At 47.0% G+C, this 25,948-nt stretch overlaps 55 non-coding genes across 55 annotated transcripts; all 55 read right to left on the reverse strand.

The window, feature by feature from the left end:
- Nucleotides 1-1,079: 1,079 nt before the first annotated feature.
- trnat-agu (transfer RNA threonine (anticodon AGU)) lies at nt 1,080-1,153 on the reverse strand. Its single transcript has one exon. It is a non-coding gene; the product is annotated as a tRNA-Thr (tRNA).
- Nucleotides 1,154-1,543: 390 nt separating this feature from the next.
- On the reverse strand, nt 1,544-1,633 carry trnar-ucu (transfer RNA arginine (anticodon UCU)). Its single transcript is given in 2 exon segments — nt 1,544-1,579; nt 1,597-1,633. It is a non-coding gene; the product is annotated as a tRNA-Arg (tRNA).
- Nucleotides 1,634-2,347: 714 nt separating this feature from the next.
- trnat-agu (transfer RNA threonine (anticodon AGU)) lies at nt 2,348-2,421 on the reverse strand. The gene has a single exon. It is a non-coding gene; the product is annotated as a tRNA-Thr (tRNA).
- Nucleotides 2,422-2,664: 243 nt separating this feature from the next.
- Nucleotides 2,665-2,738, reverse strand: trnat-agu (transfer RNA threonine (anticodon AGU)). The gene has a single exon. It is a non-coding gene; the product is annotated as a tRNA-Thr (tRNA).
- A 390-nt stretch (nt 2,739-3,128) lies between these two features.
- trnar-ucu (transfer RNA arginine (anticodon UCU)) lies at nt 3,129-3,218 on the reverse strand. The gene is given in 2 exon segments: nt 3,129-3,164; nt 3,182-3,218. It is a non-coding gene; the product is annotated as a tRNA-Arg (tRNA).
- Nucleotides 3,219-3,298: 80 nt separating this feature from the next.
- trnat-agu (transfer RNA threonine (anticodon AGU)) lies at nt 3,299-3,372 on the reverse strand. Its single transcript has one exon. It is a non-coding gene; the product is annotated as a tRNA-Thr (tRNA).
- A 707-nt stretch (nt 3,373-4,079) lies between these two features.
- trnar-ucu (transfer RNA arginine (anticodon UCU)) lies at nt 4,080-4,169 on the reverse strand. Its single transcript is given in 2 exon segments — nt 4,080-4,115; nt 4,133-4,169. It is a non-coding gene; the product is annotated as a tRNA-Arg (tRNA).
- Nucleotides 4,170-4,249: 80 nt separating this feature from the next.
- On the reverse strand, nt 4,250-4,323 carry trnat-agu (transfer RNA threonine (anticodon AGU)). The gene has a single exon. It is a non-coding gene; the product is annotated as a tRNA-Thr (tRNA).
- Nucleotides 4,324-5,981: 1,658 nt separating this feature from the next.
- On the reverse strand, nt 5,982-6,071 carry trnar-ucu (transfer RNA arginine (anticodon UCU)). Its single transcript is given in 2 exon segments — nt 5,982-6,017; nt 6,035-6,071. It is a non-coding gene; the product is annotated as a tRNA-Arg (tRNA).
- A 227-nt stretch (nt 6,072-6,298) lies between these two features.
- trnar-ucu (transfer RNA arginine (anticodon UCU)) lies at nt 6,299-6,388 on the reverse strand. Its single transcript is given in 2 exon segments — nt 6,299-6,334; nt 6,352-6,388. It is a non-coding gene; the product is annotated as a tRNA-Arg (tRNA).
- A 227-nt stretch (nt 6,389-6,615) lies between these two features.
- Nucleotides 6,616-6,705, reverse strand: trnar-ucu (transfer RNA arginine (anticodon UCU)). The gene is given in 2 exon segments: nt 6,616-6,651; nt 6,669-6,705. It is a non-coding gene; the product is annotated as a tRNA-Arg (tRNA).
- An 80-nt stretch (nt 6,706-6,785) lies between these two features.
- On the reverse strand, nt 6,786-6,859 carry trnat-agu (transfer RNA threonine (anticodon AGU)). Its single transcript has one exon. It is a non-coding gene; the product is annotated as a tRNA-Thr (tRNA).
- A 73-nt stretch (nt 6,860-6,932) lies between these two features.
- trnar-ucu (transfer RNA arginine (anticodon UCU)) lies at nt 6,933-7,022 on the reverse strand. The gene is given in 2 exon segments: nt 6,933-6,968; nt 6,986-7,022. It is a non-coding gene; the product is annotated as a tRNA-Arg (tRNA).
- Nucleotides 7,023-7,249: 227 nt separating this feature from the next.
- Nucleotides 7,250-7,339, reverse strand: trnar-ucu (transfer RNA arginine (anticodon UCU)). Its single transcript is given in 2 exon segments — nt 7,250-7,285; nt 7,303-7,339. It is a non-coding gene; the product is annotated as a tRNA-Arg (tRNA).
- An 80-nt stretch (nt 7,340-7,419) lies between these two features.
- Nucleotides 7,420-7,493, reverse strand: trnat-agu (transfer RNA threonine (anticodon AGU)). The gene has a single exon. It is a non-coding gene; the product is annotated as a tRNA-Thr (tRNA).
- Nucleotides 7,494-7,566: 73 nt separating this feature from the next.
- On the reverse strand, nt 7,567-7,656 carry trnar-ucu (transfer RNA arginine (anticodon UCU)). The gene is given in 2 exon segments: nt 7,567-7,602; nt 7,620-7,656. It is a non-coding gene; the product is annotated as a tRNA-Arg (tRNA).
- An 80-nt stretch (nt 7,657-7,736) lies between these two features.
- trnat-agu (transfer RNA threonine (anticodon AGU)) lies at nt 7,737-7,810 on the reverse strand. Its single transcript has one exon. It is a non-coding gene; the product is annotated as a tRNA-Thr (tRNA).
- Nucleotides 7,811-7,883: 73 nt separating this feature from the next.
- On the reverse strand, nt 7,884-7,973 carry trnar-ucu (transfer RNA arginine (anticodon UCU)). The gene is given in 2 exon segments: nt 7,884-7,919; nt 7,937-7,973. It is a non-coding gene; the product is annotated as a tRNA-Arg (tRNA).
- A 227-nt stretch (nt 7,974-8,200) lies between these two features.
- trnar-ucu (transfer RNA arginine (anticodon UCU)) lies at nt 8,201-8,290 on the reverse strand. Its single transcript is given in 2 exon segments — nt 8,201-8,236; nt 8,254-8,290. It is a non-coding gene; the product is annotated as a tRNA-Arg (tRNA).
- Nucleotides 8,291-8,370: 80 nt separating this feature from the next.
- Nucleotides 8,371-8,444, reverse strand: trnat-agu (transfer RNA threonine (anticodon AGU)). The gene has a single exon. It is a non-coding gene; the product is annotated as a tRNA-Thr (tRNA).
- Nucleotides 8,445-8,517: 73 nt separating this feature from the next.
- Nucleotides 8,518-8,607, reverse strand: trnar-ucu (transfer RNA arginine (anticodon UCU)). The gene is given in 2 exon segments: nt 8,518-8,553; nt 8,571-8,607. It is a non-coding gene; the product is annotated as a tRNA-Arg (tRNA).
- Nucleotides 8,608-9,321: 714 nt separating this feature from the next.
- On the reverse strand, nt 9,322-9,395 carry trnat-agu (transfer RNA threonine (anticodon AGU)). Its single transcript has one exon. It is a non-coding gene; the product is annotated as a tRNA-Thr (tRNA).
- A 243-nt stretch (nt 9,396-9,638) lies between these two features.
- On the reverse strand, nt 9,639-9,712 carry trnat-agu (transfer RNA threonine (anticodon AGU)). The gene has a single exon. It is a non-coding gene; the product is annotated as a tRNA-Thr (tRNA).
- Nucleotides 9,713-10,102: 390 nt separating this feature from the next.
- Nucleotides 10,103-10,192, reverse strand: trnar-ucu (transfer RNA arginine (anticodon UCU)). The gene is given in 2 exon segments: nt 10,103-10,138; nt 10,156-10,192. It is a non-coding gene; the product is annotated as a tRNA-Arg (tRNA).
- Nucleotides 10,193-10,272: 80 nt separating this feature from the next.
- On the reverse strand, nt 10,273-10,346 carry trnat-agu (transfer RNA threonine (anticodon AGU)). The gene has a single exon. It is a non-coding gene; the product is annotated as a tRNA-Thr (tRNA).
- A 1,737-nt stretch (nt 10,347-12,083) lies between these two features.
- Nucleotides 12,084-12,157, reverse strand: trnat-agu (transfer RNA threonine (anticodon AGU)). The gene has a single exon. It is a non-coding gene; the product is annotated as a tRNA-Thr (tRNA).
- A 390-nt stretch (nt 12,158-12,547) lies between these two features.
- Nucleotides 12,548-12,637, reverse strand: trnar-ucu (transfer RNA arginine (anticodon UCU)). The gene is given in 2 exon segments: nt 12,548-12,583; nt 12,601-12,637. It is a non-coding gene; the product is annotated as a tRNA-Arg (tRNA).
- Nucleotides 12,638-13,181: 544 nt separating this feature from the next.
- On the reverse strand, nt 13,182-13,271 carry trnar-ucu (transfer RNA arginine (anticodon UCU)). Its single transcript is given in 2 exon segments — nt 13,182-13,217; nt 13,235-13,271. It is a non-coding gene; the product is annotated as a tRNA-Arg (tRNA).
- Nucleotides 13,272-13,351: 80 nt separating this feature from the next.
- On the reverse strand, nt 13,352-13,425 carry trnat-agu (transfer RNA threonine (anticodon AGU)). The gene has a single exon. It is a non-coding gene; the product is annotated as a tRNA-Thr (tRNA).
- Nucleotides 13,426-13,498: 73 nt separating this feature from the next.
- trnar-ucu (transfer RNA arginine (anticodon UCU)) lies at nt 13,499-13,588 on the reverse strand. Its single transcript is given in 2 exon segments — nt 13,499-13,534; nt 13,552-13,588. It is a non-coding gene; the product is annotated as a tRNA-Arg (tRNA).
- An 80-nt stretch (nt 13,589-13,668) lies between these two features.
- On the reverse strand, nt 13,669-13,742 carry trnat-agu (transfer RNA threonine (anticodon AGU)). Its single transcript has one exon. It is a non-coding gene; the product is annotated as a tRNA-Thr (tRNA).
- A 73-nt stretch (nt 13,743-13,815) lies between these two features.
- Nucleotides 13,816-13,905, reverse strand: trnar-ucu (transfer RNA arginine (anticodon UCU)). The gene is given in 2 exon segments: nt 13,816-13,851; nt 13,869-13,905. It is a non-coding gene; the product is annotated as a tRNA-Arg (tRNA).
- Nucleotides 13,906-14,132: 227 nt separating this feature from the next.
- On the reverse strand, nt 14,133-14,222 carry trnar-ucu (transfer RNA arginine (anticodon UCU)). Its single transcript is given in 2 exon segments — nt 14,133-14,168; nt 14,186-14,222. It is a non-coding gene; the product is annotated as a tRNA-Arg (tRNA).
- An 80-nt stretch (nt 14,223-14,302) lies between these two features.
- Nucleotides 14,303-14,376, reverse strand: trnat-agu (transfer RNA threonine (anticodon AGU)). Its single transcript has one exon. It is a non-coding gene; the product is annotated as a tRNA-Thr (tRNA).
- A 73-nt stretch (nt 14,377-14,449) lies between these two features.
- Nucleotides 14,450-14,539, reverse strand: trnar-ucu (transfer RNA arginine (anticodon UCU)). The gene is given in 2 exon segments: nt 14,450-14,485; nt 14,503-14,539. It is a non-coding gene; the product is annotated as a tRNA-Arg (tRNA).
- A 714-nt stretch (nt 14,540-15,253) lies between these two features.
- trnat-agu (transfer RNA threonine (anticodon AGU)) lies at nt 15,254-15,327 on the reverse strand. The gene has a single exon. It is a non-coding gene; the product is annotated as a tRNA-Thr (tRNA).
- A 243-nt stretch (nt 15,328-15,570) lies between these two features.
- Nucleotides 15,571-15,644, reverse strand: trnat-agu (transfer RNA threonine (anticodon AGU)). The gene has a single exon. It is a non-coding gene; the product is annotated as a tRNA-Thr (tRNA).
- A 390-nt stretch (nt 15,645-16,034) lies between these two features.
- trnar-ucu (transfer RNA arginine (anticodon UCU)) lies at nt 16,035-16,124 on the reverse strand. Its single transcript is given in 2 exon segments — nt 16,035-16,070; nt 16,088-16,124. It is a non-coding gene; the product is annotated as a tRNA-Arg (tRNA).
- Nucleotides 16,125-16,838: 714 nt separating this feature from the next.
- trnat-agu (transfer RNA threonine (anticodon AGU)) lies at nt 16,839-16,912 on the reverse strand. The gene has a single exon. It is a non-coding gene; the product is annotated as a tRNA-Thr (tRNA).
- Nucleotides 16,913-17,155: 243 nt separating this feature from the next.
- trnat-agu (transfer RNA threonine (anticodon AGU)) lies at nt 17,156-17,229 on the reverse strand. Its single transcript has one exon. It is a non-coding gene; the product is annotated as a tRNA-Thr (tRNA).
- Nucleotides 17,230-17,619: 390 nt separating this feature from the next.
- On the reverse strand, nt 17,620-17,709 carry trnar-ucu (transfer RNA arginine (anticodon UCU)). The gene is given in 2 exon segments: nt 17,620-17,655; nt 17,673-17,709. It is a non-coding gene; the product is annotated as a tRNA-Arg (tRNA).
- An 80-nt stretch (nt 17,710-17,789) lies between these two features.
- On the reverse strand, nt 17,790-17,863 carry trnat-agu (transfer RNA threonine (anticodon AGU)). Its single transcript has one exon. It is a non-coding gene; the product is annotated as a tRNA-Thr (tRNA).
- A 1,194-nt stretch (nt 17,864-19,057) lies between these two features.
- On the reverse strand, nt 19,058-19,131 carry trnat-agu (transfer RNA threonine (anticodon AGU)). Its single transcript has one exon. It is a non-coding gene; the product is annotated as a tRNA-Thr (tRNA).
- A 73-nt stretch (nt 19,132-19,204) lies between these two features.
- trnar-ucu (transfer RNA arginine (anticodon UCU)) lies at nt 19,205-19,294 on the reverse strand. Its single transcript is given in 2 exon segments — nt 19,205-19,240; nt 19,258-19,294. It is a non-coding gene; the product is annotated as a tRNA-Arg (tRNA).
- Nucleotides 19,295-19,374: 80 nt separating this feature from the next.
- Nucleotides 19,375-19,448, reverse strand: trnat-agu (transfer RNA threonine (anticodon AGU)). Its single transcript has one exon. It is a non-coding gene; the product is annotated as a tRNA-Thr (tRNA).
- A 1,969-nt stretch (nt 19,449-21,417) lies between these two features.
- On the reverse strand, nt 21,418-21,507 carry trnar-ucu (transfer RNA arginine (anticodon UCU)). The gene is given in 2 exon segments: nt 21,418-21,453; nt 21,471-21,507. It is a non-coding gene; the product is annotated as a tRNA-Arg (tRNA).
- Nucleotides 21,508-22,048: 541 nt separating this feature from the next.
- trnar-ucu (transfer RNA arginine (anticodon UCU)) lies at nt 22,049-22,138 on the reverse strand. Its single transcript is given in 2 exon segments — nt 22,049-22,084; nt 22,102-22,138. It is a non-coding gene; the product is annotated as a tRNA-Arg (tRNA).
- Nucleotides 22,139-22,915: 777 nt separating this feature from the next.
- Nucleotides 22,916-22,989, reverse strand: trnat-agu (transfer RNA threonine (anticodon AGU)). Its single transcript has one exon. It is a non-coding gene; the product is annotated as a tRNA-Thr (tRNA).
- Nucleotides 22,990-23,379: 390 nt separating this feature from the next.
- On the reverse strand, nt 23,380-23,469 carry trnar-ucu (transfer RNA arginine (anticodon UCU)). The gene is given in 2 exon segments: nt 23,380-23,415; nt 23,433-23,469. It is a non-coding gene; the product is annotated as a tRNA-Arg (tRNA).
- A 541-nt stretch (nt 23,470-24,010) lies between these two features.
- Nucleotides 24,011-24,100, reverse strand: trnar-ucu (transfer RNA arginine (anticodon UCU)). The gene is given in 2 exon segments: nt 24,011-24,046; nt 24,064-24,100. It is a non-coding gene; the product is annotated as a tRNA-Arg (tRNA).
- Nucleotides 24,101-24,327: 227 nt separating this feature from the next.
- Nucleotides 24,328-24,417, reverse strand: trnar-ucu (transfer RNA arginine (anticodon UCU)). The gene is given in 2 exon segments: nt 24,328-24,363; nt 24,381-24,417. It is a non-coding gene; the product is annotated as a tRNA-Arg (tRNA).
- Nucleotides 24,418-25,194: 777 nt separating this feature from the next.
- On the reverse strand, nt 25,195-25,268 carry trnat-agu (transfer RNA threonine (anticodon AGU)). The gene has a single exon. It is a non-coding gene; the product is annotated as a tRNA-Thr (tRNA).
- A 243-nt stretch (nt 25,269-25,511) lies between these two features.
- On the reverse strand, nt 25,512-25,585 carry trnat-agu (transfer RNA threonine (anticodon AGU)). The gene has a single exon. It is a non-coding gene; the product is annotated as a tRNA-Thr (tRNA).
- A 73-nt stretch (nt 25,586-25,658) lies between these two features.
- On the reverse strand, nt 25,659-25,748 carry trnar-ucu (transfer RNA arginine (anticodon UCU)). The gene is given in 2 exon segments: nt 25,659-25,694; nt 25,712-25,748. It is a non-coding gene; the product is annotated as a tRNA-Arg (tRNA).
- Nucleotides 25,749-25,828: 80 nt separating this feature from the next.
- trnat-agu (transfer RNA threonine (anticodon AGU)) lies at nt 25,829-25,902 on the reverse strand. The gene has a single exon. It is a non-coding gene; the product is annotated as a tRNA-Thr (tRNA).
- Between the last annotated feature and the right edge of the window lie 46 nt (nt 25,903-25,948).

Here is a 25,948-nt window from a genome sequence, read left to right on the forward strand (position 1 = left end):
ACACCTGCGTCTAGAAGTCCAATGCGCTATCCATTGTGCCACAGAGCACAGTATGTGTTAAAGTTTTGACAGTTGCTCTTCAGCAGGAGGCTAAATGTCATGACCTAACAACTGCTTACATAAAGGAAAGGCACCGCTGGGATTTGAACCCAGGACTTCCTGTTTACTAGACAGGCGCTATGACCAGCTAAGCCACGGAGCCGCGCCATGGCTTTTTACTGTGGATTGGTGTCATTAGTGAGGAGCGATGAATTTTGTTGTTTTCAAAGAAAAAATGACTCTGGTGGGACTCGAACCCACAACCTTTGAATGGCCACACACCTGCGTCTAGAAGTCCAATGCGCTATCCATTGCGCCACAGAGCACAGTATGTGTTAAAGTTTTGACAGTTGCTCTTCAGCAGGAGGCTAAATGTCATGACCTAACAACTGCTTACATAAAGGAAAGGCACCGCTGGGATTTGAACCCAGGACTTCCTGTTTACTAGACAGGCGCTATGACCAGCTAAGCCACGGAGCCACGCCATGGCTTTTTACTGTGGATTGGTGTCATTAGTGAGGAGCGATGAATTTTGTTGTTTTCAAAGAAAAAATGACTCTGGTGGGACTTGAACCCACAACCTTTGAATGGCCACACACCTGCGTCTAGAAGTCCAATGCACTATCCATTGCGCCACAGAGCCTAGTATGTGTTAAAGTTTTGACAGTTGCTCTTCAGCAGGAGGCTAAATGTCATGACCTAACAACTGCTTACATAAAGGAAAGGCACCGCTGGGATTTGAACCCAGGACTTCCTGTTTACTAGACAGGCGCTATGACCAGCTAACCCATGGCGCCACGCCATGGCTTTTTACTGTGGATTGGTGTCATTAGTGAGGAGCGATGAATTTTGTTGTTTTCAAAGAAAAAATGACTCTGGTGGGACTTGAACCCACAACCTTTGAATGGCCACACACCTGCGTCTAGAAGTCCAATGCACTATCCATTGCGCCACAGAGCCTAGTATGTGTTAAAGTTTTGACAGTTGCTCTTCAGCAGGAGGCTAAATGTCATGACCTAACAACTGCTTACATAAAGGAAAGGCACCGCTGGGATTTGAACCCAGGACTTCCTGTTTACTAGACAGGCGCTATGACCAGCTAAGCCACGGCGCCACGCCATGGCTTTTTACTGTGGATTGGTGTCATTAGTGAGGAGCGATGAATTTTGTTGTTTTCAAAGAAAAAACGACTCTGGGGGGACTCGAACCCACAACCTTTGAATGGCCACACACCTGCGTCTAGAAGTCCAATGTGCTATCCATTGCGCCACAGAGCCCAGTATGTGTTAAAGTTTTGACAGTTGCTCTTCAGCATGAGGCTGAATGTCATGACCTAACAACTGCTTACATAATAGAAAGGCACCGCTGGGATTTGAACCCAGGACTTCCTGCTTACTAGACCGGCGATATGACCAGCAAAGCCACGGCGCCACGCCATGGCTTTTTACTGTGGATTGGTGTCATTAGTGAGGAGCGATGAATTTTGTTGTTTTCAAAGAAAAAAAGACTCTGGTGGGACTCGAACCCACAACCTTTGAATGGCCACACACCTGCGTCTAGAAGTCCAATGCGCTATCCATTGCGCCACAGAGCCCAGTATGTGTTAAAGTTTTGACAGTTGCTCTTCAGCATGACGCTGAATGTCATGACCTAACAACTGCTTACATAAAGGAAAGGCACCGCTGGGATTTGAACCCAGGACTTCCTGTTTACTAGACAGGCGCTATGACCAGCTAAGCCATGGCGCCACGCCATGGCTTTTTACTGTGGATTGGTGTCATTAGTGAGGAGCGATGAATTTTGTTGTTTTCAAAGAAAAAACGACTCTGGGGGGACTCGAACCCACAACCTTTGAATGGCCACACACCTGCGTCTAGAAGTCCAATGCGCTATCCATTGCGCCACAGAGCCCAGTATGTGTTAAAGTTTTGACAGTTGCTCTTCAGCATGAGGCTGAATGTCATGACCTAACAACTGCTTACATAATAGAAAGGCACCGCTGGGATTTGAACCCAGGACTTCCTGTTTACTAGACAGGCGCTATGACCAGCTAAGCCACAGCGCCACGCCATGGCTTTTTACTGTGGATTGGTGTCATTAGTGAGGAGCGATGAATTTTGTTGTTTTCATAGAAAAAACGACTCTGGGGGGACTCGAACCCACAACCTTTGAATGGCCACACACCTGCGTCTAGAAGTCCAATGCGCTATCCATTGCGCCACAGAGCACAGTATGTGTTAAAGTTTTGACAGTTGCTCTTCAGCAGGAGGCTAAATGTCATGACCTAACAACTGCTTACATAAAGGAAAGGCTCCGCTGGGATTTGAACCCAGGACTTCCTGTTTACTAGACAGGCGCTATGACCAGCTAAGCCACGGAGCCACGCCATGGCTTTTTACTGTGGATTGGTGTCATTAGTGAGGAGCGATGAATTTTGTTGTTTTCAAAGAAAAAATGACTCTGGTGGGACTTGAACCCACAACCTTTGAATGGCCACACACCTGCGTCTAGAAGTCCAATGCACTATCCATTGCGCCACAGAGCCTAGTATGTGTTAAAGTTTTGACAGTTGCTCTTCAGCAGGAGGCTAAATGTCATGACCTAACAACTGCTTACATAAAGGAAAGGCACCGCTGGGATTTGAACCCAGGACTTCCTGTTTACTAGACAGGCGCTATGACCAGCTAAGCCACGGCGCCACGCCATGGCTTTTTACTGTGGATTGGTGTCATTAGTGAGGAGCGATGAATTTTGTTGTTTTCAAAGAAAAAACGACTCTGGGGGGACTCGAACCCACAACCTTTGAATGGCCACACACCTGCGTCTAGAAGTCCAATGTGCTATCCATTGCGCCACAGAGCCCAGTATGTGTTAAAGTTTTGACAGTTGCTCTTCAGCATGAGGCTGAATGTCATGACCTAACAACTGCTTACATAATAGAAAGGCACCGCTGGGATTTGAACCCAGGACTTCCTGCTTACTAGACCGGCGATATGACCAGCAAAGCCACGGCGCCACGCCATGGCTTTTTACTGTGGATTGGTGTCATTAGTGAGGAGCGATGAATTTTGTTGTTTTCAAAGAAAAAAAGACTCTGGTGGGACTCGAACCCACAACCTTTGAATGGCCACACACCTGCGTCTAGAAGTCCAATGCGCTATCCATTGCGCCACAGAGCCCAGTATGTGTTAAAGTTTTGACAGTTGCTCTTCAGCATGAGGCTGAATGTCATGACCTAACAACTGCTTACATAATAGAAAGGCACCGCTGGGATTTGAACCCAGGACTTCCTGTTTACTAGACAGGCGCTATGACCAGCTAAGCCACGGCGCCATGCCATGGCTTTTTACTGTGGATTGGTGTCATTAGTGAGGAGCGATGAATTTTGTTGTTTTCAAAGAAAAAACGACTCTGGGGGGACTCGAACCCACAACCTTTGAATGCCCACACACCTGCGTCTAGAAGTCCAATGCGCTATCCATTGTGCCACAGAGCACAGTATGTGTTAAAGTTTTGACAGTTGCTCTTCAGCAGGAGGCTAAATGTCATGACCTAACAACTGCTTACATAAAGGAAAGGCACCGCTGGGATTTGAACCCAGGACTTCCTGTTTACTAGACAGGCGCTATGACCAGCTAAGCCACGGAGCCGCGCCATGGCTTTTTACTGTGGATTGGTGTCATTAGTGAGGAGCGATGAATTTTGTTGTTTTCAAAGAAAAAATGACTCTGGTGGGACTCGAACCCACAACCTTTGAATGGCCACACACCTGCGTCTAGAAGTCCAATGCGCTATCCATTGCGCCACAGAGCACAGTATGTGTTAAAGTTTTGACAGTTGCTCTTCAGCAGGAGGCTAAATGTCATGACCTAACAACTGCTTACATAAAGGAAAGGCACCGCTGGGATTTGAACCCAGGACTTCCTGTTTACTAGACAGGCGCTATGACCAGCTAAGCCACGGAGCCACGCCATGGCTTTTTACTGTGGATTGGTGTCATTAGTGAGGAGCGATGAATTTTGTTGTTTTCAAAGAAAAAATGACTCTGGTGGGACTTGAACCCACAACCTTTGAATGGCCACACACCTGCGTCTAGAAGTCCAATGCGCTATCCATTGCGCCACAGAGCCCAGTATGTGTTAAGGTTTTGACAGTTGCTCTTCAGCAGGAGGCTAAATGTCATGACCTAAACACTGCTTATATAAAGGAAAGGCACCGCTGGGATTTGAACCCAGGACTTCCTGTTTACTAGACAGGCGCTATGACCAGCTAAGCCACGGCGCCACGCCATGGCTTTTTACTGTGGATTGGTGTCATTAGTGAGGAGCGATGAATTTTGTTGTTTTCAAAGAAAAAACGACTCTGGGGGGACTCGAACCCACAACCTTTGAATGGCCACACACCTGCGTCTAGAAGTCCAATGCGCTATCCATTGTGCCACAGAGCACAGTATGTGTTAAAGTTTTGACAGTTGCTCTTCAGCAGGAGGCTAAATGTCATGACCTAACAACTGCTTACATAAAGGAAAGGCACCGCTGGGATTTGAACCCAGGACTTCCTGTTTACTAGACAGGCGCTATGACCAGGTAAGACACGGAGCCGCGCCATGACTTTTTACTGTGGATTGGTGTCATTAGTGAGGAGCGATGAATTTTGTTGTTTTCAAAGAAAAAATGACTCTGGTGGGACTTGAACCCACAACCTTTGAATGGCCACACACCTGCGTCTAGAAGTCCAATGCACTATCCATTGCGCCACAGAGCCCAGTATGTGTTAAAGTTTTGACAGTTGCTCTTCAGCAGGAGGCTAAATGTCATGACCTAACAACTGCTTACATAAAGGAAAGGCACCGCTGGGATTTGAACCCAGGACTTCCTGTTTACTAGACAGGCGCTATGACCAGCTAAGCCACGGAGCCGCGCCATGGCTTTTTACTGTGGATTGGTGTCATTAGTGAGGAGCGATGAATTTTGTTGTTTTCAAAGAAAAAATTACTCTGGTGGGACTTAAGCCCACAACCTTTGAATGGCCACACACCTGCGTCTAGAAGTCCAATGCGCTATCCATTGCGCCACAGAGCCCAGTATGTGTTAAAGTTTTGACAGTTGCTCTTCAGCATGAGGCTGAATGTCATGACCTAACAACTGCTTACATAATAGAAAGGCACTGCTGGGATTTGAACCCAGGACTTCCTGTTTACTAGACAGGCGCTATGATCAGCTAAGCCACGGCGCCACGCCATGGCTGTTTACTGTGGATTGGTGTCATTAGTGAGGAGCGATGAATTTTGTTGTTTTCAAAGAAAAAACGACTCTGGTGGGACTCGAACCCACAACCTTTGAATGGCCACACACCAGCGTCTAGAAGTCCAATGCACTATCCATTGCGCCACAGAGCACAGTATGTGTTAAAGTTTTGACAGTTGCTCTTCAGCATGAGGCTGAATGTCATGACCTAACAACTGCTTACATAATAGAAAGGCACCGCTGGGATTTGAACTCAGGACTTCCTGTTTACTAGACAGGCGCTATGACCAGCTAAGCCACGGCGCCACGCCATGGCTTGTTACTGTGGATTGGTGTCATTAGTGAGGAGCGATGAATTTTGTTGTTTTCAAAGAAAAAACGACTCTGGGGGGACTCGAACCCACAACCTTTGAATGGCCACACACCTGCGTCTAGAAGTCCAATGCGCTATCCATTGCGCCACAGAGCACAGTATGTGTTAAAGTTTTGACAGTTGCTCTTCAGCAGGAGGCTAAATGTCATGACCTAACAACTGCTTACATAAAGGAAAGGCACCGCTGGTATTTGAACCCAAGACTTCCTGTTTACTAGACAGGCGCTATGACCAGCTAAGCCACGGCGCCGCGCCATGGCTTTTTACTGTGCATTGGTGTCATTAGTGAGGAGCGATGAATTTTGTTGTTTTCAAAGAAAAAACAACTCTGGTGGGACTCGAACCCACAACCTTTGAATGGCCACACACCTGCATCTAGAAGTCCAATGCGCTATCCATTGCGCCACAGAGCCCAGTATGTGTTAAAGTTTTGACAGTTGCTCTTCAGCATGAGGCTGAATGTCATGACCTAACAACTGCTTACATAATAGAAAGGCACCGCTGGGATTTGAACCCAGGACTTCCTGTTTACTAGACAGGCGATATGACCAGCTAAGCCACGGCGCCACGCCATGGCTTTTTACTGTGGATTGGTGTCATTAGTGAGGAGCGATGAATTTTGTTGTTTTCAAAGAAAAAACGACTCTGGTGGGACTCGAACCCACAACCTTTGAATGGCCACACACCTGCATCTAGAAGTCCAATGCGCTATCCATTGCGCCACAGAGCCCAGTATGTGTTAAAGTTTTGACAGTTGCTCTTCAGCAGGAGGCTAAATGTCATGACCTAACAACTGCTTACATAAAGGAAAGGCACTGCTGGGACTTGAACCCAGGACTTCCTGTTTACTAGACAGGCGCTATGACCAGCTAAGCCACGGCGCCACGCCATGGCTTTTTACTGTGGATTGGTGTCATTAGTGAGGAGCGATGAATTTTGTTGTTTTCAAAGAAAAAACGACTCTGGTGGGACTCGAACCCACAACCTTTGAATGGCCACACACCTGCGTCTAGAAGTCCAATGCGCTATCCATTGCGCCACAGAGCCCAGCATGTGTTAAAGTTTTGACAGTTGCTCTTCAGCAGGAGGCTAAATGTCATGACCTAACAACTGCTTACATAATAGAAAGGCACCGCTGGGATTTGAACCCAGGACTTCCTGTTTACTAGACAGGCGCTATGACCAGCTAAGCCACGGCGCCACGCCATAGCTTTTTACTGTGGATTGGTGTCATTAGTGAGGAGCGATGAATTTTGTTGTTTTCAAAGAAAAAACGACTCTGGTGGGACTCGAACCCACAACCTTTGAATGGCCACACACCTGCGTCTAGAAGTCCAATGCGCTATCCATTGCGCCACAGAGCCCAGTATGTGTTAAAGTTTTGACAGTTGCTCTTCAGCATGAGGCTGAATGTCATGACCTAACAACTGCTTACATAATAGAAAGGCACCGCTGGGACTTGAACCCAGGACTTCCTGTTTACTAGACAGGCGCTATGACCAGCTAACCCATGGCGCCACGCCATGGCTTTTTACTGTGGATTGGTGTCATTAGTGAGGAGCGATGAATTTTGTTGTTTTCAAAGAAAAAACGACTCTGGTGGGACTCGAACCCACAACCTTTGAATGGCCACACACCTGCGTCTAGAAGTCCAATGCGCTATCCATTGCGCCACAGAGCCCAGTATGTGTTAAAGTTTTGACAGTTGCTCTTCAGCAGGAGGCTAAATGTCATGACCTAACAACTGCTTACATAATAGAAAGGCACCGCTGGGATTTGAACCCAGGACTTCCTGTTTACTAGACAGGCGCTATGACCAGCTAAGCCACGGCGCCACGCCATGGCTTTTTACTGTGGATTGGTGTCATTAGTGAGGAGCGATGAATTTTGTTGTTTTCAAAGAAAAAACGACTCTGGTGGGACTCGAACCCACAACCTTTGAATGGCCACACACCTGCGTCTAGAAGTCCAATGCGCTATCCATTGCGCCACAGAGCCCAGCATGTGTTAAAGTTTTGACAGTTGCTCTTCAGCAGGAGGCTAAATGTCATGACCTAACAACTGCTTACATAATAGAAAGGCACCGCTGGGATTTGAACCCAGGACTTCCTGTTTACTAGACAGGCGCTATGACCAGCTAAGCCACGGCGCCACGCCATGGCTTTTTACTGTGGATTGGTGTCATTAGTGAGGAGCGATGAATTTTGTTGTTTTCAAAGAAAAAACGACTCTGGTGGGACTCGAACCCACAACCTTTGAATGGCCACACACCTGCGTCTAGAAGTCCAATGCGCTATCCATTGCGCCACAGAGCCCAGTATGTGTTAAAGTTTTGACAGTTGCTCTTCAGCATGAGGCTGAATGTCATGACCTAACAACTGCTTACATAATAGAAAGGCACCGCTGGGACTTGAACCCAGGACTTCCTGTTTACTAGACAGGCGCTATGACCAGCTAACCCATGGCGCCACGCCATGGCTTTTTACTGTGGATTGGTGTCATTAGTGAGGAGCGATGAATTTTGTTGTTTTCAAAGAAAAAACGACTCTGGTGGGACTCGAACCCACAACCTTTGAATGGCCACACACCTGCGTCTAGAAGTCCAATGCGCTATCCATTGCGCCACAGAGCCCAGCATGTGTTAAAGTTTTGACAGTTGCTCTTCAGCAGGAGGCTAAATGTCATGACCTAACAACTGCTTACATAATAGAAAGGCACCGCTGGGATTTGAACCCAGGACTTCCTGTTTACTAGACAGGCGCTATGACCAGCTAAGCCACGGCGCCACGCCATGGCTTTTTACTGTGGATTGGTGTCATTAGTGAGGAGCGATGAATTTTGTTGTTTTCAAAGAAAAAACGACTCTGGTGGGACTCGAACCCACAACCTTTGAATGGCCACACACCTGCGTCTAGAAGTCCAATGCGCTATCCATTGCGCCACAGAGCCCAGTATGTGTTAAAGTTTTGACAGTTGCTCTTCAGCATGACGCTGAATGTCATGACCTAACAACTGCTTACATAAAGGAAAGGCACCGCTGGGATTTGAACCCAGGACTTCCTGTTTACTAGACAGGCGCTATGACCAGCTAAGCCATGGCGCCACGCCATGGCTTTTTACTGTGGATTGGTGTCATTAGTGAGGAGCGATGAATTTTGTTGTTTTCAAAGAAAAAACGACTCTGGGGGGACTCGAACCCACAACCTTTGAATGGCCACACACCTGCGTCTAGAAGTCCAATGCGCTATCCATTGCGCCACAGAGCCCAGTATGTGTTAAAGTTTTGACAGTTGCTCTTCAGCATGAGGCTGAATGTCATGACCTAACAACTGCTTACATAATAGAAAGGCACCGCTGGGATTTGAACCCAGGACTTCCTGTTTACTAGACAGGCGCTATGACCAGCTAAGCCACAGCGCCACGCCATGGCTTTTTACTGTGGATTGGTGTCATTAGTGAGGAGCGATGAATTTTGTTGTTTTCATAGAAAAAACGACTCTGGGGGGACTCGAACCCACAACCTTTGAATGGCCACACACCTGCGTCTAGAAGTCCAATGCGCTATCCATTGCGCCACAGAGCACAGTATGTGTTAAAGTTTTGACAGTTGCTCTTCAGCAGGAGGCTAAATGTCATGACCTAACAACTGCTTACATAAAGGAAAGGCTCCGCTGGGATTTGAACCCAGGACTTCCTGTTTACTAGACAGGCGCTATGACCAGCTAAGCCACGGAGCCACGCCATGGCTTTTTACTGTGGATTGGTGTCATTAGTGAGGAGCGATGAATTTTGTTGTTTTCAAAGAAAAAATGACTCTGGTGGGACTTGAACCCACAACCTTTGAATGGCCACACACCTGCGTCTAGAAGTCCAATGCACTATCCATTGCGCCACAGAGCCTAGTATGTGTTAAAGTTTTGACAGTTGCTCTTCAGCAGGAGGCTAAATGTCATGACCTAACAACTGCTTACATAAAGGAAAGGCACCGCTGGGATTTGAACCCAGGACTTCCTGTTTACTAGACAGGCGCTATGACCAGCTAAGCCACGGCGCCACGCCATGGCTTTTTACTGTGGATTGGTGTCATTAGTGAGGAGCGATGAATTTTGTTGTTTTCAAAGAAAAAACGACTCTGGGGGGACTCGAACCCACAACCTTTGAATGGCCACACACCTGCGTCTAGAAGTCCAATGTGCTATCCATTGCGCCACAGAGCCCAGTATGTGTTAAAGTTTTGACAGTTGCTCTTCAGCATGAGGCTGAATGTCATGACCTAACAACTGCTTACATAATAGAAAGGCACCGCTGGGATTTGAACCCAGGACTTCCTGCTTACTAGACCGGCGATATGACCAGCAAAGCCACGGCGCCACGCCATGGCTTTTTACTGTGGATTGGTGTCATTAGTGAGGAGCGATGAATTTTGTTGTTTTCAAAGAAAAAAAGACTCTGGTGGGACTCGAACCCACAACCTTTGAATGGCCACACACCTGCGTCTAGAAGTCCAATGCGCTATCCATTGCGCCACAGAGCCCAGTATGTGTTAAAGTTTTGACAGTTGCTCTTCAGCATGAGGCTGAATGTCATGACCTAACAACTGCTTACATAATAGAAAGGCACCGCTGGGATTTGAACCCAGGACTTCCTGTTTACTAGACAGGCGCTATGACCAGCTAAGCCACGGCGCCATGCCATGGCTTTTTACTGTGGTGTAGCGGCCAAACTAGACCTTATGTGGTTTTAAGTAGAAATTAATGTTTAAAGAAGATAAACAATTTTGTTTGAATTTATAATTTCTTAGATATTTATTTTTGTGGTTAAAATGATAATTACATTGGAAAATCAAAATATTTAGAATTCATATGTTTAGGTTGTCTGTGGTATATGGATAAAAATGTGTATTGTCGTTTTAATAATTGGCCGAGTCGGCTACCATGCAATCTCGCGTTGCTCTTTTTAGATCACTAGGAGCCTTGGAAGCGAACAGTTTTCTTACGTGCCGCTGCAGACTTCGACAGACATTTAGAACCTTTTTATTTAATCAGTGGATATTTTAGTTAGTTCATGTTTGTGTTGTAAGTGTTAAAAAAGTAGATTAAACTTCAGTTTTCGTTTCAATACGTGGTGGAGTGGATTTATTTCAAATTACACGGACATACAGCGTGAAACAGCAACTTCGTTGTCGGAGAGTTCGTCACTGTAAGTAACAACACATTCCTAGAGATCTCACGAAGAACAAGCCTCTACATGTGGATTGGTGTCATTAGTGAGGAGCGATGAATTTTGTTGTTTTCAAAGAAAAAACGACTCTGGGGGGACTCGAACCCACAACCTTTGAATGCCCACACACCTGCGTCTAGAAGTCCAATGCGCTATCCATTGTGCCACAGAGCACAGTATGTGTTAAAGTTTTGACAGTTGCTCTTCAGCAGGAGGCTAAATGTCATGACCTAACAACTGCTTACATAAAGGAAAGGCACCGCTGGGATTTGAACCCAGGACTTCCTGTTTACTAGACAGGCGCTATGACCAGCTAAGCCACGGAGCCGCGCCATGGCTTTTTACTGTGGATTGGTGTCATTAGTGAGGAGCGATGAATTTTGTTGTTTTCAAAGAAAAAATGACTCTGGTGGGACTCGAACCCACAACCTTTGAATGGCCACACACCTGCGTCTAGAAGTCCAATGCGCTATCCATTGCGCCACAGAGCACAGTATGTGTTAAAGTTTTGACAGTTGCTCTTCAGCAGGAGGCTAAATGTCATGACCTAACAACTGCTTACATAAAGGAAAGGCACCGCTGGGATTTGAACCCAGGACTTCCTGTTTACTAGACAGGCGCTATGACCAGCTAAGCCACGGAGCCACGCCATGGCTTTTTACTGTGGATTGGTGTCATTAGTGAGGAGCGATGAATTTTGTTGTTTTCAAAGAAAAAATGACTCTGGTGGGACTTGAACCCACAACCTTTGAATGGCCACACACCTGCGTCTAGAAGTCCAATGCACTATCCATTGCGCCACAGAGCCTAGTATGTGTTAAAGTTTTGACAGTTGCTCTTCAGCAGGAGGCTAAATGTCATGACCTAACAACTGCTTACATAAAGGAAAGGCACCGCTGGGATTTGAACCCAGGACTTCCTGTTTACTAGACAGGCGCTATGACCAGCTAACCCATGGCGCCACGCCATGGCTTTTTACTGTGGATTGGTGTCATTAGTGAGGAGCGATGAATTTTGTTGTTTTCAAAGAAAAAATGACTCTGGTGGGACTTGAACCCACAACCTTTGAATGGCCACACACCTGCGTCTAGAAGTCCAATGCACTATCCATTGCGCCACAGAGCCTAGTATGTGTTAAAGTTTTGACAGTTGCTCTTCAGCAGGAGGCTAAATGTCATGACCTAACAACTGCTTACATAAAGGAAAGGCACCGCTGGGATTTGAACCCAGGACTTCCTGTTTACTAGACAGGCGCTATGACCAGCTAAGCCACGGCGCCACGCCATGGCTTTTTACTGTGGATTGGTGTCATTAGTGAGGAGCGATGAATTTTGTTGTTTTCAAAGAAAAAACGACTCTGGGGGGACTCGAACCCACAACCTTTGAATGGCCACACACCTGCGTCTAGAAGTCCAATGTGCTATCCATTGCGCCACAGAGCCCAGTATGTGTTAAAGTTTTGACAGTTGCTCTTCAGCATGAGGCTGAATGTCATGACCTAACAACTGCTTACATAATAGAAAGGCACCGCTGGGATTTGAACCCAGGACTTCCTGCTTACTAGACCGGCGATATGACCAGCAAAGCCACGGCGCCACGCCATGGCTTTTTACTGTGGATTGGTGTCATTAGTGAGGAGCGATGAATTTTGTTGTTTTCAAAGAAAAAAAGACTCTGGTGGGACTCGAACCCACAACCTTTGAATGGCCACACACCTGCGTCTAGAAGTCCAATGCGCTATCCATTGCGCCACAGAGCCCAGTATGTGTTAAAGTTTTGACAGTTGCTCTTCAGCATGACGCTGAATGTCATGACCTAACAACTGCTTACATAAAGGAAAGGCACCGCTGGGATTTGAACCCAGGACTTCCTGTTTACTAGACAGGCGCTATGACCAGCTAAGCCATGGCGCCACGCCATGGCTTTTTACTGTGGATTGGTGTCATTAGTGAGGAGCGATGAATTTTGTTGTTTTCAAAGAAAAAACGACTCTGGGGGGACTCGAACCCACAACCTTTGAATGGCCACACACCTGCGTCTAGAAGTCCAATGCGCTATCCATTGCGCCACAGAGCCCAGCATGTGTTAAAGTTTTGACAGTTGCTCTTCAGCAGGAGGCTAAATGTCATGACCTAACAACTGCTTACATAATAGAAAGGCACCGCTGGGACTTGAACCCAGGACTTCCTGTTTACTAGACAGGCGCTATGACCAGCTAACCCATGGCGCCACGCCATGGCTTTTTACTGTGGATTGGTGTCATTAGTGAGGAGCGATGAATTTTGTTGTTTTCAAAGAAAAAACGACTCTGGTGGGACTCGAACCCACAACCTTTGAATGGCCACACACCTGCGTCTAGAAGTCCAATGCGCTATCCATTGCGCCACAGAGCCCAGTATGTGTTAAAGTTTTGACAGTTGCTCTTCAGCAGGAGGCTAAATGTCATGACCTAACAACTGCTTACATAATAGAAAGGCACCGCTGGGATTTGAACCCAGGACTTCCTGTTTACTAGACAGGCGCTATGACCAGCTAAGCCACGGCGCCACGCCATGGCTTTTTACTGTGGATTGGTGTCATTAGTGAGGAGCGATGAATTTTGTTGTTTTCAAAGAAAAAACGACTCTGGTGGGACTCGAACCCACAACCTTTGAATGGCCACACACCTGCGTCTAGAAGTCCAATGCGCTATCCATTGCGCCACAGAGCCCAGCATGTGTTAAAGTTTTGACAGTTGCTCTTCAGCAGGAGGCTAAATGTCATGACCTAACAACTGCTTACATAATAGAAAGGCACCGCTGGGATTTGAACCCAGGACTTCCTGTTTACTAGACAGGCGCTATGACCAGCTAAGCCACGGCGCCACGCCATGGCTTTTTACTGTGGATTGGTGTCATTAGTGAGGAGCGATGAATTTTGTTGTTTTCAAAGAAAAAACGACTCTGGTGGGACTCGAACCCACAACCTTTGAATGGCCACACACCTGCGTCTAGAAGTCCAATGCGCTATCCATTGCGCCACAGAGCCCAGTATGTGTTAAAGTTTTGACAGTTGCTCTTCAGCATGAGGCTGAATGTCATGACCTAACAACTGCTTACATAATAGAAAGGCACCGCTGGGACTTGAACCCAGGACTTCCTGTTTACTAGACAGGCGCTATGACCAGCTAACCCATGGCGCCACGCCATGGCTTTTTACTGTGGATTGGTGTCATTAGTGAGGAGCGATGAATTTTGTTGTTTTCAAAGAAAAAACGACTCTGGTGGGACTCGAACCCACAACCTTTGAATGGCCACACACCTGCGTCTAGAAGTCCAATGCGCTATCCATTGCGCCACAGAGCCCAGCATGTGTTAAAGTTTTGACAGTTGCTCTTCAGCAGGAGGCTAAATGTCATGACCTAACAACTGCTTACATAATAGAAAGGCACCGCTGGGATTTGAACCCAGGACTTCCTGTTTACTAGACAGGCGCTATGACCAGCTAAGCCACGGCGCCACGCCATGGCTTTTTACTGTGGATTGGTGTCATTAGTGAGGAGCGATGAATTTTGTTGTTTTCAAAGAAAAAACGACTCTGGTGGGACTCGAACCCACAACCTTTGAATGGCCACACACCTGCGTCTAGAAGTCCAATGCGCTATCCATTGCGCCACAGAGCCCAGTATGTGTTAAAGTTTTGACAGTTGCTCTTCAGCATGACGCTGAATGTCATGACCTAACAACTGCTTACATAAAGGAAAGGCACCGCTGGGATTTGAACCCAGGACTTCCTGTTTACTAGACAGGCGCTATGACCAGCTAAGCCATGGCGCCACGCCATGGCTTTTTACTGTGGATTGGTGTCATTAGTGAGGAGCGATGAATTTTGTTGTTTTCAAAGAAAAAACGACTCTGGGGGGACTCGAACCCACAACCTTTGAATGGCCACACACCTGCGTCTAGAAGTCCAATGCGCTATCCATTGCGCCACAGAGCCCAGTATGTGTTAAAGTTTTGACAGTTGCTCTTCAGCATGAGGCTGAATGTCATGACCTAACAACTGCTTACATAATAGAAAGGCACCGCTGGGATTTGAACCCAGGACTTCCTGTTTACTAGACAGGCGCTATGACCAGCTAAGCCACAGCGCCACGCCATGGCTTTTTACTGTGGATTGGTGTCATTAGTGAGGAGCGATGAATTTTGTTGTTTTCATAGAAAAAACGACTCTGGGGGGACTCGAACCCACAACCTTTGAATGGCCACACACCTGCGTCTAGAAGTCCAATGCGCTATCCATTGCGCCACAGAGCACAGTATGTGTTAAAGTTTTGACAGTTGCTCTTCAGCAGGAGGCTAAATGTCATGACCTAACAACTGCTTACATAAAGGAAAGGCTCCGCTGGGATTTGAACCCAGGACTTCCTGTTTACTAGACAGGCGCTATGACCAGCTAAGCCACGGAGCCACGCCATGGCTTTTTACTGTGGATTGGTGTCATTAGTGAGGAGCGATGAATTTTGTTGTTTTCAAAGAAAAAATGACTCTGGTGGGACTTGAACCCACAACCTTTGAATGGCCACACACCTGCGTCTAGAAGTCCAATGCACTATCCATTGCGCCACAGAGCCTAGTATGTGTTAAAGTTTTGACAGTTGCTCTTCAGCAGGAGGCTAAATGTCATGACCTAACAACTGCTTACATAAAGGAAAGGCACCGCTGGGATTTGAACCCAGGACTTCCTGTTTACTAGACAGGCGCTATGACCAGCTAAGCCACGGCGCCACGCCATGGCTTTTTACTGTGGATTGGTGTCATTAGTGAGGAGCGATGAATTTTGTTGTTTTCAAAGAAAAAACGACTCTGGGGGGACTCGAACCCACAACCTTTGAATGGCCACACACCTGCGTCTAGAAGTCCAATGTGCTATCCATTGCGCCACAGAGCCCAGTATGTGTTAAAGTTTTGACAGTTGCTCTTCAGCATGAGGCTGAATGTCATGACCTAACAACTGCTTACATAATAGAAAGGCACCGCTGGGATTTGAACCCAGGACTTCCTGCTTACTAGACCGGCGATATGACCAGCAAAGCCACGGCGCCACGCCATGGCTTTTTACTGTGGATTGGTGTCATTAGTGAGGAGCGATGAATTTTGTTGTTTTCAAAGAAAAAAAGACTCTGGTGGGACTCGAACCCACAACCTTTGAATGGCCACACACCTGCGTCTAGAAGTCCAATGCGCTATCCATTGCGCCACAGAGCCCAGTATGTGTTAAAGTTTTGACAGTTGCTCTTCAGCATGACGCTGAATGTCATGACCTAACAACTGCTTACATAAAGGAAAGGCACCGCTGGGATTTGAACCCAGGACTTCCTGTTTACTAGACAGGCGCTATGACCAGCTAAGCCATGGCGCCACGCCATGGCTTTTTACTGTGGATTGGTGTCATTAGTGAGGAGCGATGAATTTTGTTGTTTTCAAAGAAAAAACGACTCTGGGGGGACTCGAACCCACAACCTTTGAATGGCCACACACCTGCGTCTAGAAGTCCAATGCGCTATCCATTGCGCCACAGAGCCCAGTATGTGTTAAAGTTTTGACAGTTGCTCTTCAGCATGAGGCTGAATGTCATGACCTAACAACTGCTTACATAATAGAAAGGCACCGCTGGGATTTGAACCCAGGACTTCCTGTTTACTAGACAGGCGCTATGACCAGCTAAGCCACAGCGCCACGCCATGGCTTTTTACTGTGGATTGGTGTCATTAGTGAGGAGCGATGAATTTTGTTGTTTTCATAGAAAAAACGACTCTGGGGGGACTCGAACCCACAACCTTTGAATGGCCACACACCTGCGTCTAGAAGTCCAATGCGCTATCCATTGCGCCACAGAGCACAGTATGTGTTAAAGTTTTGACAGTTGCTCTTCAGCAGGAGGCTAAATGTCATGACCTAACAACTGCTTACATAAAGGAAAGGCTCCGCTGGGATTTGAACCCAGGACTTCCTGTTTACTAGACAGGCGCTATGACCAGCTAAGCCACGGAGCCACGCCATGGCTTTTTACTGTGGATTGGTGTCATTAGTGAGGAGCGATGAATTTTGTTGTTTTCAAAGAAAAAATGACTCTGGTGGGACTTGAACCCACAACCTTTGAATGGCCACACACCTGCGTCTAGAAGTCCAATGCACTATCCATTGCGCCACAGAGCCTAGTATGTGTTAAAGTTTTGACAGTTGCTCTTCAGCAGGAGGCTAAATGTCATGACCTAACAACTGCTTACATAAAGGAAAGGCACCGCTGGGATTTGAACCCAGGACTTCCTGTTTACTAGACAGGCGCTATGACCAGCTAAGCCACGGCGCCACGCCATGGCTTTTTACTGTGGATTGGTGTCATTAGTGAGGAGCGATGAATTTTGTTGTTTTCAAAGAAAAAACGACTCTGGGGGGACTCGAACCCACAACCTTTGAATGGCCACACACCTGCGTCTAGAAGTCCAATGTGCTATCCATTGCGCCACAGAGCCCAGTATGTGTTAAAGTTTTGACAGTTGCTCTTCAGCATGAGGCTGAATGTCATGACCTAACAACTGCTTACATAATAGAAAGGCACCGCTGGGATTTGAACCCAGGACTTCCTGCTTACTAGACCGGCGATATGACCAGCAAAGCCACGGCGCCACGCCATGGCTTTTTACTGTGGATTGGTGTCATTAGTGAGGAGCGATGAATTTTGTTGTTTTCAAAGAAAAAAAGACTCTGGTGGGACTCGAACCCACAACCTTTGAATGGCCACACACCTGCGTCTAGAAGTCCAATGCGCTATCCATTGCGCCACAGAGCCCAGTATGTGTTAAAGTTTTGACAGTTGCTCTTCAGCATGAGGCTGAATGTCATGACCTAACAACTGCTTACATAATAGAAAGGCACCGCTGGGATTTGAACCCAGGACTTCCTGTTTACTAGACAGGCGCTATGACCAGCTAAGCCACGGCGCCATGCCATGGCTTTTTACTGTGGATTGGTGTCATTAGTGAGGAGCGATGAATTTTGTTGTTTTCAAAGAAAAAACGACTCTGGGGGGACTCGAACCCACAACCTTTGAATGCCCACACACCTGCGTCTAGAAGTCCAATGCGCTATCCATTGTGCCACAGAGCACAGTATGTGTTAAAGTTTTGACAGTTGCTCTTCAGCAGGAGGCTAAATGTCATGACCTAACAACTGCTTACATAAAGGAAAGGCACCGCTGGGATTTGAACCCAGGACTTCCTGTTTACTAGACAGGCGCTATGACCAGCTAAGCCACGGAGCCGCGCCATGGCTTTTTACTGTGGATTGGTGTCATTAGTGAGGAGCGATGAATTTTGTTGTTTTCAAAGAAAAAATGACTCTGGTGGGACTCGAACCCACAACCTTTGAATGGCCACACACCTGCGTCTAGAAGTCCAATGCGCTATCCATTGCGCCACAGAGCACAGTATGTGTTAAAGTTTTGACAGTTGCTCTTCAGCAGGAGGCTAAATGTCATGACCTAACAACTGCTTACATAAAGGAAAGGCACCGCTGGGATTTGAACCCAGGACTTCCTGTTTACTAGACAGGCGCTATGACCAGCTAAGCCACGGAGCCACGCCATGGCTTTTTACTGTGGATTGGTGTCATTAGTGAGGAGCGATGAATTTTGTTGTTTTCAAAGAAAAAATGACTCTGGTGGGACTTGAACCCACAACCTTTGAATGGCCACACACCTGCGTCTAGAAGTCCAATGCACTATCCATTGCGCCACAGAGCCTAGTATGTGTTAAAGTTTTGACAGTTGCTCTTCAGCAGGAGGCTAAATGTCATGACCTAACAACTGCTTACATAAAGGAAAGGCACCGCTGGGATTTGAACCCAGGACTTCCTGTTTACTAGACAGGCGCTATGACCAGCTAACCCATGGCGCCACGCCATGGCTTTTTACTGTGGATTGGTGTCATTAGTGAGGAGCGATGAATTTTGTTGTTTTCAAAGAAAAAACGACTCTGGGGGGACTCGAACCCACAACCTTTGAATGGCCACACACCTGCGTCTAGAAGTCCAATGCGCTATCCATTGCGCCACAGAGCCCAGTATGTGTTAAAGTTTTGACAGTTGCTCTTCAGCATGAGGCTGAATGTCATGACCTAACAACTGCTTACATAATAGAAAGGCACCGCTGGGATTTGAACCCAGGACTTCCTGTTTACTAGACAGGCGCTATGACCAGCTAAGCCACGGCGCCACACCATGGCTTTTTACTGTGGATTGGTGTCATTAGTGAGGAGCGATGAATTTTGTTGTTTTCAAAGAAAAAACGACTCTGGTGGGACTCGAACCCACAACCTTTGAATGGCCACACACCTGCGTCTAGAAGTCCAATGCGCTATCCATTGCGCCACAGAGCCCAGTATGTGTTAAGGTTTTGACAGTTGCTCTTCAGCAGGAGGCTAAATGTCATGACCTAAACACTGCTTATATAAAGGAAAGGCACCGCTGGGATTTGAACCCAGGACTTCCTGTTTACTAGACAGGCGCTATGACCAGCTAAGCCACGGCGCCACGCCATGGCTTTTTACTGTGGATTGGTGTCATTAGTGAGGAGCGATGAATTTTGTTGTTTTCAAAGAAAAAACGACTCTGGGGGGACTCGAACCCACAACCTTTGAATGGCCACACACCTGCGTCTAGAAGTCCAATGCGCTATCCATTGTGCCACAGAGCACAGTATGTGTTAAAGTTTTGACAGTTGCTCTTCAGCAGGAGGCTAAATGTCATGACCTAACAACTGCTTACATAAAGGAAAGGCACCGCTGGGATTTGAACCCAGGACTTCCTGTTTACTAGACAGGCGCTATGACCAGGTAAGACACGGAGCCGCGCCATGACTTTTTACTGTGGATTGGTGTCATTAGTGAGGAGCGATGAATTTTGTTGTTTTCAAAGAAAAAATGACTCTGGTGGGACTTGAACCCACAACCTTTGAATGGCCACACACCTGCGTCTAGAAGTCCAATGCACTATCCATTGCGCCACAGAGCCCAGTATGTGTTAAAGTTTTGACAGTTGCTCTTCAGCAGGAGGCTAAATGTCATGACCTAACAACTGCTTACATAAAGGAAAGGCACCGCTGGGATTTGAACCCAGGACTTCCTGTTTACTAGACAGGCGCTATGACCAGCTAAGCCACGGAGCCGCGCCATGGCTTTTTACTGTGGATTGGTGTCATTAGTGAGGAGCGATGAATTTTGTTGTTTTCAAAGAAAAAATTACTCTGGTGGGACTTAAGCCCACAACCTTTGAATGGCCACACACCTGCGTCTAGAAGTCCAATGCGCTATCCATTGCGCCACAGAGCCCAGTATGTGTTAAAGTTTTGACAGTTGCTCTTCAGCATGAGGCTGAATGTCATGACCTAACAACTGCTTACATAATAGAAAGGCACTGCTGGGATTTGAACCCAGGACTTCCTGTTTACTAGACAGGCGCTATGACCAGCTAAGCCACGGCGCCACGCCATGGCTTTTTACTGTGGATTGGTGTCATTAGTGAGGAGCGATGAATTTTGTTGTTTTCAAAGAAAAAAAGACTCTGGTGGGACTCAAACCCACAACCTTTGAATGGCCACACACCTGCGTCTAGAAGTCCAATGCGCTATCCATCGCGCCACAGAGCCCAGTATGTGTTAAAGTTTTGACAGTTGCTCTTCAGCAGGAGGCTAAATGTCATGACCTAAAAACTGCTTACATAAAGGAAAGGCTCCGCTGGGATTTGAACCCAGGACTTCCTGTTTACTAGACAGTCGCTATGACCAGCTAAGCCACGGCGCCGCGCCATGGCTTTTTACTGTGCATTGGTGTCATTAGTGAGGAGCGATGAATTTTGTTTTCAAAGAAAAAATGACACTGGTGGGACTTGAACCCACAACCTTTGAATGGCCACACACCTGCATCTAGATGTCCAATGCTCTATCCATTGCGCCACAGAGCCCAGTATGTGTTAAAGTTTTGACAGTTGCTCTTCAGCATGAGGCTGAATGTCATGACCTAACAACTGCTTACATAATAGAAAGGCACCGCTGGGATTTGAACCCAGGACTTCCTGTTTACTAGACAGGCGCTATGACCAGCTAACCCATGGCGCCACGCCATGGCTTTTTACTGTGCATTGGTGTCATTAGTGAGGAGCGATGAATTTTGTTTTCAAAGAAAAAATGACTCTGGTGGGACATGAACCCACAACCTTTGAATGGCCACACACCTGCGTCTAGAAGTCCAATGCGCTATCCATTGCGCCACAGAGCCCAGTATGTGTTAAAGTTTTGACAGTTGCTCTTCAGCATGAGGCTGAATGTCATGACCTAACAACTGCTTACATAATAGAAAGGCACCTCTGGGATTTGAACCCAGGACTTCCTGTTTACTAGACAGGCGCTATGACCAGCTAAGCCACGGCGCCACACCATGGCTTTTTACTGTGGATTGGTGTCATTAGTGAGGAGCGATGAATTTTGTTGTTTTCAAAGAAAAAACGACTCTGGTGGGACTCGAACCCACAACCTTTGAATGGCCACACACCTGCGTCTAGAAGTCCAATGCGCTATCCATTGCGCCACAGAGCCCAGTATGTGTTAAAGTTTTGACAGTTGCTCTTCAGCAGGAGGCTAAATGTCATGACCTAAAAACTGCTTATATAAAGGAAAGGCACTGCTGGGATTTGAACCCAGGACTTCCTGTTTACTAGACAGTCGCTATGACCAGCTAAGCCACGGCGCCGCGCCATGGCTTTTTACTGTGCATTGGTGTCATTAGTGAGGAGCGATGAATTTTGTTTTCAAAGAAAAAATGACTCTGGTGGGACATGAACCCACAACCTTTGAATGGCCACACACCTGCATTTAGATGTCCAATGCTCTATCCATTGCGCCACAGAGCCCAGTATGTGTTAAAGTTTTGACAGTTGCTCTTCAGCATGAGGCTGAATGTCATGACCTAACAACTGCTTACATAATAGAAAGGCACCGCTGGGATTTGAACCCAGGACTTCCTGTTTACTAGACAGGCGCTATGACCAGCTAACCCATGGCGCCACGCCATGGCTTTTTACTGTGGATTGGTGTCATTAGTGAGGAGCGATGAATTTTGTTGTTTTCAAAGAAAAAACGACTCTGGTGGGACTCGAACCCACAACCTTTGAATGGCCACACACCTGCGTCTAGAAGTCCAATGCGCTATCCATTGCGCCACAGAGCCCAGTATGTGTTAAAGTTTTGACAGTTGCTCTTCAGCATGAGGCTGAATGTCATGACCTAACAACTGCTTACATAATAGAAAGGCACCTCTGGGATTTGAACCCAGGACTTCCTGTTTACTAGACAGGCGCTATGAACAGCTAAGCCACGGCGCCACACCATGGCTTTTTACTGTGGATTGGTGTCATTAGTGAGGAGCGATGAATTTTGTTGTTTTCAAAGAAAAAACGACTCTGGGGGGACTCGAACCCACAACCTTTGAATGGCCACACACCTGCGTCTAGAAGTCCAATGCGCTATCCATTGCGCCACAGAGCACAGTATGTGTTAAAGTTTTGACAGTTGCTCTTCAGCAGGAGGCTAAATGTCATGACCTAACAACTGCTTACATAAAGGAAAGGCACCGCTGGGATTTGAACCCAGGACTTCCTGTTTACTAGACAGGCGCTATGACCAGCTAAGCCACGGAGCCGCGCCATGGCTTTTTACTGTGGATTGGTGTCATTAGTGAGGAGCGATGAATTTTGTTGTTTTCAAAGAAAAAATGACTCTGGTGGGACTTGAACCCACAACCTTTGAATGGCCACACACCTGCGTCTAGAAGTCCAATGCACTATCCATTGCGCCACAGAGACCAGTATGTGTTAAAGTTTTGACAGTTGCTCTTCAGCAGGAGGCTAAACTGCTTACATAAAGGAAATGTTGAATGGCCTTTATGACAGTTGCTCTTCAGCAGGAGGCTAAATGTCATGACCTAACAACTGCTTACATAAAGGAAAGGCACCGCTGGGATTTGAACCCAGGACTTCCTGTTTACTAGACAGGCGCTATGACCAGCTAAGCCACGGCGCCACGCCATGGCTTTTTACTGTGGATTGGTGTCATTAGTGAGGAGCGATGAATTTTGTTGTTTTCAAAGAAAAAATGACTCTGGTGGGACTTAAGCCTACAACCTTTGAATGGCCACACACCTGCGTCTAGAAGTCCAATGCGCTATCCATTGCGCCACAGAGCCCAGTATGTGTTAAAGTTTTGACAGTTGCTCTTCAGCAGGAGGCTAAATGTCATGACCTAACAACTGCTTACATAAAGGAAAGGCACCGCTGGGATTTGAACCCAGGACTTCCTGTTTACTAGACAGGCGCTATGACCAGCTAACCCATGGCGCCACGCCATGGCTTTTTACTGTGGATTGGTGTCATTAGTGAGGAGCGATGAATTTTGTTGTTTTCAAAGAAAAAACGACTCTGGTGGGACTCGAACCCACAACCTTTGAATGGCCACACACCTGCGTCTAGAAGTCCAATGCGCTATCCATTGCGCCACAGAGCCCAGTATGTGTTAAAGTTTTGACAGTTGCTCTTCAGCAGGAGGCTAAATGTCATGACCTAAAAACTGCTTACATAAAGGAAAGGCACTGCTGGGATTTGAACCCAGGACTTCCTGTTTACTAGACAGTCGCTATGACCAGCTAAGCCACGGCGCCGCGCCATGGCTTTTTACTGTGCATTGGTGTCATTAGTGAGGAGCGATGAATTTTGTTTTCAAAGAAAAAATGACTCTGGTGGGACATGAACCCACAACCTTTGAATGGCCACACACCTGCATCTAGATGTCCAATGCTCTATCCATTGCGCCACAGAGCCCAGTATGTGTTAAAGTTTTGACAGTTGCTCTTCAGCATGAGGCTGAATGTCATGACCTAACAACTGCTTACATAATAGAAAGGCACCGCTGGGATTTGAACCCAGGACTTCCTGTTTACTAGACAGGCGCTATGACCAGCTAACCCATGGCGCCACGCCATGGCTTTTTACTGTGGATTGGTGTCATTAGTGAGGAGCGATGAATTTTGTTGTTTTCAAAGAAAAAACGACTCTGGTGGGACTCGAACCCACAACCTTTGAATGGCCACACACCTGCGTCTAGAAGTCCAATGCGCTATCCATTGCGCCACAGAGCCCAGTATGTGTTAAAGTTTTGACAGTTGCTCTTCAGCATGAGGCTGAATGTCATGACCTAACAACTGCTTACATAATAGAAAGGCACCTCTGGGATTTGAACCCAGGACTTCCTGTTTACTAGACAGGCGCTATGACCAGCTAAGCCACGGTGCCACACCATGGCTTTTTACTGTGGATTGGTGTCATTAGTGAGGAGCGATGAATTTTGTTGTTTTCAAAGAAAAAACGACTCTGGTGGGACTCGAACCCACAACCTTTGAATGGCCACACACCTGCGTCTAGAAGTCCAATGCGCTATCCATTGCGCCACAGAGCCGAGTATGTGTTAAAGTTTTGACAGTTGCTCTTCAGCAGGAGGCTAAATGTCATGACCTAAAAACTGCTTATATAAAGGAAAGGCACCGCTGGGATTTGAACCCAGGACTTCCTGTTTACTAGACAGGCGCTATGAACAGCTAAGCCACGGCGCCACGCCATGGCTTTTTACTGTGGATTGGTGTCATTAGTGAGGAGCGATGAATTTTGTTGTTTTCAAAGAAAAAACGACTCTGGGGGGACTCGAACCCACAACCTTTGAATGGCCACACACCTGCGTCTAGAAGTCCAATGCGCTATCCATTGCGCCACAGAGCACAGTATGTGTTAAAGTTTTGACAGTTGCTCTTCAGCAGGAGGCTAAATGTCATGACCTAACAACTGCTTACATAAAGGAAAGGCACCGCTGGGATTTGAACCCAGGACTTCCTGTTTACTAGACAGGCGCTATGACCAGCTAAGCCACGGAGCCGCGCCATGGCTTTTTACTGTGGATTGGTGTCATTAGTGAGGAGCGATGAATTTTGTTGTTTTCAAAGAAAAAATGACTCTGGTGGGACTTGAACCCACAACCTTTGAATGGCCACACACCTGCGTCTAGAAGTCCAATGCACTATCCATTGCGCCACAGAGACCAGTATGTGTTAAAGTTTTGACAGTTGCTCTTCAGCAGGAGGCTAAACTGCTTACATAAAGGAAATGTTGAATGGCCTTTATGACAGTTGCTCTTCAGCAGGAGGCTAAATGTCATGACCTAACAACTGCTTACATAAAGGAAAGGCACCGCTGGGATTTGAACCCAGGACTTCCTGTTTACTAGACAGGCGCTATGACCAGCTAAGCCACGGCGCCACGCCATGGCTTTTTACTGTGGATTGGTGTCATTAGTGAGGAGCGATGAATTTTGTTGTTTTCAAAGAAAAAATGACTCTGGTGGGACTTAAGCCTACAACCTTTGAATGGCCACACACCTGCGTCTAGAAGTCCAATGCGCTATCCATTGCGCCACAGAGCCCAGTATGTGTTAAAGTTTTGACAGTTGCTCTTCAGCAGGAGGCTAAATGTCATGACCTAACAACTGCTTACATAAAGGAAAGGCACCGCTGGGATTTGAACCCAGGACTTCCTGTTTACTAGACAGGCGCTATGACCAGCTAAGCCACGGCGCCACGCCATGGCTTTTTACTGTGGATTGGTGTCATTAGTGAGGAGCGATGAATTTTGTTGTTTTCAAAGAAAAAACGACTCTGGTGGGACTCGAACCCACAACCTTTGAATGGCCACACACCTGCGTCTAGAAGTCCAATGCGCTATCCATTGCGCCACAGAGCCCAGTATGTGTTAAAGTTTTGACAGTTGCTCTTCAGCAGGAGGCTAAATGTCATGACCTAAAAACTGCTTACATAAAGGAAAGGCACCGCTGGGATTTGAACCCAGGACTTCCTGTTTACTAGACAGGCGCTATGACCAGCTAAGCCACGGCGCCACGCCATGGCTTTTTACTGTGGATTGGTGTCATTAGTGAGGAGCGA

Source organism: Brachyhypopomus gauderio, unplaced genomic scaffold, assembly GCF_052324685.1.
Source record: "Brachyhypopomus gauderio isolate BG-103 unplaced genomic scaffold, BGAUD_0.2 sc98, whole genome shotgun sequence".
In the NCBI taxonomy this organism is placed as follows: Eukaryota; Metazoa; Chordata; class Actinopteri; order Gymnotiformes; family Hypopomidae; genus Brachyhypopomus; species Brachyhypopomus gauderio.